At 39.5% G+C, this 6,000-nt stretch overlaps 1 protein-coding gene across 1 annotated transcript in view; it reads left to right on the top strand.

Moving 5' to 3' along the window:
• The first annotated feature begins 596 nt into the window (after positions 1-596).
• The window catches only part of MYLK (myosin light chain kinase), a 192,019-nt gene continuing 186,615 nt past the window's right edge, over positions 597-6,000 (top strand). Inside the window, exon 1 of the mRNA XM_042827127.1 lies at positions 597-616. The gene's annotated coding sequence lies outside the window, so the exon portion shown is untranslated. The remainder of the gene's footprint in view (positions 617-6,000) is intronic.

Genomic DNA, 6,000 nt, shown 5'->3' with positions numbered 1-6,000 from the left:
TAATGGCATCTGAATGTTTGTGGTAGTTTATTATAAATCATGGCTCTGACTTCCAGGGACACTGTATTTCCAAGCCAAGTTCCCCAAAGAATGCTCATAAAAGTTAGTGTGCTTGAGATTAGTTGAAGTGTCTGGGCTCCAAGCCTGTGAAGGCACTCCGCATCTCCATTTTAGAGTCTGGACCCATACTTTTCAGATTATTCAGAGCTTGCATTATTTTATAGAGAAGCTATTAGCTGAAGGGGTGCTCTATTTAGGCTTTCAGTTGTTCTTATTCTTCCTACTGCATCCATAATTGATAATAAATCACAGCATTCTTACACTTCAATCCCAATGTATTTACTTAAAACTACTATTGATTCAAGGAATATTAGGACTGCGTGTTGTAACTGCTGAGTCACAGCCTGAACCACTGATGGAGCACCTGGGGAAAGGACCCAGTCAGCCCTGGGAGGGCAGGTGAAGGCAATTGATGTGTGAGGCTGGAGAGGGTGGAGCCTGGCTGCACCTCTCTTAGACCTCATTTAAGGGCTGACTGCTACTGAGGAAGGTTCTCTTTCTGGACATCCCTCCTTGGTGAACCTTTCCCCTGTGAACTTGGAATCTTCTGATAGAGGTGAGCAGTCTTATTCCTTTGTAGCATCTTCCTACTGTGCTGATTCTTCTGTAATCACACCTCTGTTGTAATGCGTTTCCCATTGTATTTGTCTGTTCAATTGCTACATACTGCTGGAGTAGGATATCCCAGAAAAGATAAGAGGAAAGATTTGACTCTTCAGTCTGTTTTGGAGGGCAGTACATACTTTTTCTACAAACTATTGATGATCACCATATCGAAGTTTGTACACCCCTGGCATGAGTGTTCTCCTGGTTAATATGCTGTGGTGTTCTTCCATTGCTACATCTCCTGAGCTGTTTCTTATATGAGAAAACTTTCCCATATGCTGGGAAGTTCAATGCAAATAAACAAAGATTCTCTTTTCCACATTCATCACCCAACCACGTTCCATTTTGACTGGCAAATGCCAGTGTAGCTGTATGATCTCATCAGTTAGCCCTCAGCAACAGCCCCTGACAATGTTGTGTAAGTTGCACCCAGGGGTTCCTTCAATACTCACAGATAAAATAGAACAAGGAATTATTGTTAAACCTCTTGTTAATCTCTGTTTTTTGCGGAATTTCTCAGAAGAATGTTTAGTTTAAAGCATGATTTGTTTGATAGTGGGACTCTGACCCCTATTTTTTTCTACAGTGTTTGACAAACCTGTAGGCGGTCACGCTTTGCTAGTTCTACTACTAACAGGGATGCTTGAGTCTTGTTCACTGATTTTTCCTTTTGACATGGTCATGCTTTTGCAAAAGACAAGTTTTTTAAATTACACCTCAGACGACTGCAGATGGTGTGAGTTCATGGATGATGGTTCTGGTATCTCAAGACATTGCCTTGTTGAGCTGGAGCTGCCCTGGAAATGTCCACTTGCACTGCTGAGCTCTGCTGTTGCTCCTGCTGTCTGCACCATTACATTTTGCATGAAATTTTCCTGAATTTCACAAAGTACAAAATCATAGAATCATTAAGGTTGGAGAAGACAACTAGTCCAACTCATGACCCATCATCTCCATTGCCTGATAAAGCACGTCACATGATGGTCACTTATAAGACATACATGTAGTTAATACTTCCTGTGTTTTATGGCTTTCGAAGTTTGTAATTGTCCTGGCATCATTTTGCTCATTTGAAAAGTTGTTTGAGCATGAATACGTGCTCTAAAGATTGTAAGGTCAGATCATAATTCCTGTCTTATTAGATATGCCTATTCTTTCATTGTGCAAGGGCATGGGCCCATCTTGTTAGAAATACAATAAATGACTGAAAAATTTCTCGGGCTGAGACTGAAAATAGAGAAGTGAAAACAAGGGGGAAAATTCAGACGAGTAAGGGAGACACTGTTGTCTTAGTTTCTGCACAATTGCCAGTAGTGGGCACCAGGCTGGTTAGATAATCTGTCCAGTTTCAGGATTGTTGAGTCCTTCAAAGACCAAAGGGAGAACTTTGCAGCTAGGTATCATCAGAATTTATGGTCTACTGCTTTTAGGCTTGTGCACTGTAACTTTATTTTTGAACAGTCATTGCTAGAATGCACTTGTTTTCTGTTCAAGCATGTCTGGTCCTAAAAAAGGATTCCAGTTAGCTCCAGCAGGCATGAGGTATGCTGTTTCTGTGGAAACATCAAATCTAATTAAAACTGTAATGCAGATACAGTGCCCTTGGGTGCTTGCAGCATCTGGAATGCTGGGAGATAGGATAATTTCCCCTCAATCTGTAAAGGTCATTTTGGGGACTGGTGGCGTTGTCTTTCAAGACGCAGAAACAGAATGTTAATGGTTGCTAGCAAGACCAGGAAGTGAAGAGAGAACCAGTGACACCAGGAAGCACTACATGGTCATCACCTAACACTATTTAAGTAGTCGTGGTTAATGACTGTCCTATTAGGCAGAGTTCATTCAAATTGCTGAGCAGCTGAACCTCTTGCCTCATGGGTCAGATTCCAGCCCCTACCCAATTTCCTTTGCTATGCTTTAAGAGTGTCAGCTCCAGAGAGGAAAATGGAATAGCTTTGCTCCTTCCAAATATTTTTTTAATGTTGAATTTGGCTTCTACTTCACAGCTGCTGTATTTACTGTCTTTAAGAAAACTGTCACTATGCAACTTGTGGTGTATTCTGAACTGAGAGTTTTTGTTCTGTGCACTTACTGTATAACAAAGCTGGGGAAGTTCTTCATGTCCAAACAGATAGCAGTAGGGTTTGGAATGCTAAGATGTTTCATTCAGATTTATTGAAGCCAAATGGGTTCTGGACAAATTTGGTGCCTCTCATAAAGAGAATGAGTAAAGTGGAAATGGGTTTTGCATAGCAGCTACAGAGCCTGAAGTGTCAGGTAAAGGCATGTAATTACAGTCCATCAGTTACCAGTTCTCCATGCAGAATGAAAACGTTTGAGGGGGGAGGGTTGTGTCTCTTGAGCATTTTTATGTTATTTGTCCAATTGTTATTTTCAACTTACCATTACTTTTGCCTTAAAGAGATCAGCTAATTACAACCCATAGCTCAATGAATAAACTAATTTGCATACTCAGGTCTTTGGATGTTTAGCTAATTATTTTGAAATCTTAAGAAGAAAAGAAGCTAGTGCACTGGAAAAACTGTTGAAGCTTTTACTGCAAGATTTGTTGCAAATCTTTCAGCACTTGAATGCCTCAACTCATGAATAGGAGTCTGATCTGAGCTGAAGTCTCCAGCTTACTGTTAAATAATTAAGGCCATTTTTCTGTGAAGTCATCATGATTAATTATATTGGTATGAGGCTTAAAGATAGCTAACAAAATTGTTTCAGAAGATGAGAAAACATAGAGAAAAACACTGTCAATCTTCTAGTCCTACTGCAAATAGGCAGATATGTGTAAGCAATTATTGTTAGAATTTCCATTTAAAGCAGGAAAACTGACACACAGATGTCCCACATGAAATTATATTTATGTGGACACAGACAGGAATTGAAAATGTTGCTTGAGCAACGTGAATATGGTTAAAAGAACAGAAGAGTTTGTGACTTCTTTACACTGATTTTGAGTTTTCAGTTCACCTGGTAGACATGTATTACCAAAGAACTCATGCTCCAGAATAAATGCAAAACATACAACATATAAAGAAGACAAATAGCTTCAGTTCAATATCAAACTCTAGCAACAGAATACGTAGGTGCAGAGTTTGTTTGTCATTTATTTTGAGGGATGATTTTGTGGTATCTATTGGTGGTTTCTAAGTCAACAAGTAGAAAGCCCCTGTCCTTTCCATTGAAAGGGAAAAATAGAGCTATATTTTTAATGCCTACAAAAGCTTTGGGAATTGGCAAGTTTGGAGATCTTGTATTCTCATATGAGAATGTGCATTCCTCTTCTGTATTTAGCATCCCTAGCTAGAGCTTGCAGGCAGCCAGTAAGGCTGTTCATTCAGTGTGAGAAGGGTGCTAAATGAGTGCTGCCAGTCATCAAGTACTGTGAGCAATAATCTGATATAGGAATAATTAAGATGTAAAATAAATGCTTCTTGATTTTTAAAAACAGACAACAACAAACCCACTGCATAAAACTATCAAGGTACCTTTCAAGAAACATGGGTAGACCTTAGTGTGTATAAATAGATACTGGTATGTAGGAGAAATACATAATTTCATTTCTTATAAAACCACACAATTATACAATGGTTTAAATTGGAAGGGATGTTAAAGATGATTGAGTTCCATTGGCTGATTGCCCCCATCCAACCTGATCTTGAGCATCTCCAGAGATGGGGAACCACAGCTTTTCTGTGCAACCTGTGCTGACTGAGCATACTGATAAGCCAAATAATATCATAATTTATCTGATTTCACCCCTTCAACATTTCCTCATCAGATGCCTGTATGTATTCATCTACATGGCAAACACTGTGCAGCATTCCAATAGAAATGTCCATCTTGATGGGATGACACCAGAAGACCAGGAGTGTAACCAATTTGGTGCTAATACATATCTTAAATTTTGGGAAAAGCTTAAAAATAGCATTTATTGGAAAAAATCTGTGTGCTAAAGCACTTCTGTTCTGATCCTTTATTTCTGCAGTTCACTGAAACCATGTCAGCCTTTGAGCTGTCACAGCTATCCATCTTCAAATACCTCAAGCTCATTCAAAGCAATTGTTTTTGAAAAAAAATAATCCGAGTTGACATCTGCATTGCGATGGCATCTCGGTCTGTGTTGAAGGTCAGCAAGGCAAACCAGCAACTGGCCTTTCTCCAGCCTTCTGCTGAAGGATCAAATGCTGCTTTAGTGTTAAAGACAGTCGCGCTCACTCAGACACACGTATGTTTTTACATGTATGTGTGGAGGCAAAAAAAAATGCAGCAAAAATATTATTTCAGAAAGACTTGAATATTTGGTTAATCATTACGTGGAATAACAGAGCGTTAGTCAGTTTTCCGTAGCAGAAGCACTTTCACTAGAAATGAAATCCACAGAGTGCTTCACCAGAGCTGAATTCCAGCTCCTCCAGCCCTGGATATCTTAATGAGTGCCAGGTATGAAATACCTACCCACAGCTGCCTTCCTTCCCTGCTAACAGCTTGTGTTGGAACAGCATCAAAGCTGGCTGTGAGCACAGCAAATGTATGCACCTGCATAGGGTAATTAACGGAGCTTGTGCCAGGATGTATTGGCTTCAGTGCTCTTGTGAAAAAAGAGTATGGATTAACTCACAGCATTCACCTTGTTATGGCTTTCTCACTGCATAACCAGCTTTATGAGTGCTAATAAAGCAATATTCATTTTTTGTTCCTCTTTTATTTCTGATGATGGAGTCTTTCAGTCATGACATCAGAGTGTGCCTCAAAGTCTCCCCTTTCTCTGATTTTTTTCACCTGGTTTAGCAGGTTGGTTTTTCAGTCCCATAAGACAGTTTAGGGATCTCTTTTAAAAATCAAAATGGATTTGAGAATCAGTGCTATGTGAACTGGATTTCCATTTTGTGGAAACTAAATGTAGACAATCCTGATTTGCATCAATATTGTCCTGTGCTGCAATAAACCTGGAAAGATAGAAGTGGAAAAGCTGCTCCTTCTCTAACTGTTCTCTGTCCTCCAAACCACTTAAAATTCTTTTTATTTTAAAGCTACAATTTCTTTTCTGTGAAAATGGAGTAAAGAAAAATAAATTTGAACTTTTGCATGCTGCCTGCTCTGTATGTGCCTGCTTTGTCTAGACTGTGAGCAGTGAGAACCAGACACCATCTGAAATGCTAAGTTAGCTTGTTAAGGAAATGAGGCTTCTATGATCTTAGTATCTGCCTGTGTCCTCTTAATGACTTCTGGACTCCTTGTCTTATTCAAACTAATGTGAAAGGTGGGGGAAAATGAGTTAATTAAGCTGCTACAAGGTGCATGAAAGGTAACAGCTGGATAGAG

This window comes from Centrocercus urophasianus, unplaced genomic scaffold (assembly GCF_019232065.1).
Source record: "Centrocercus urophasianus isolate 14NV4802_14NV808 unplaced genomic scaffold, USGS_Curo_1.0 seq_28, whole genome shotgun sequence".
In the NCBI taxonomy this organism is placed as follows: Eukaryota; Metazoa; Chordata; class Aves; order Galliformes; family Phasianidae; genus Centrocercus; species Centrocercus urophasianus.
The sequence above is the reverse complement of the archived record's forward strand: the minus strand, read 5'-3'. Positions and strand labels throughout refer to the sequence as shown.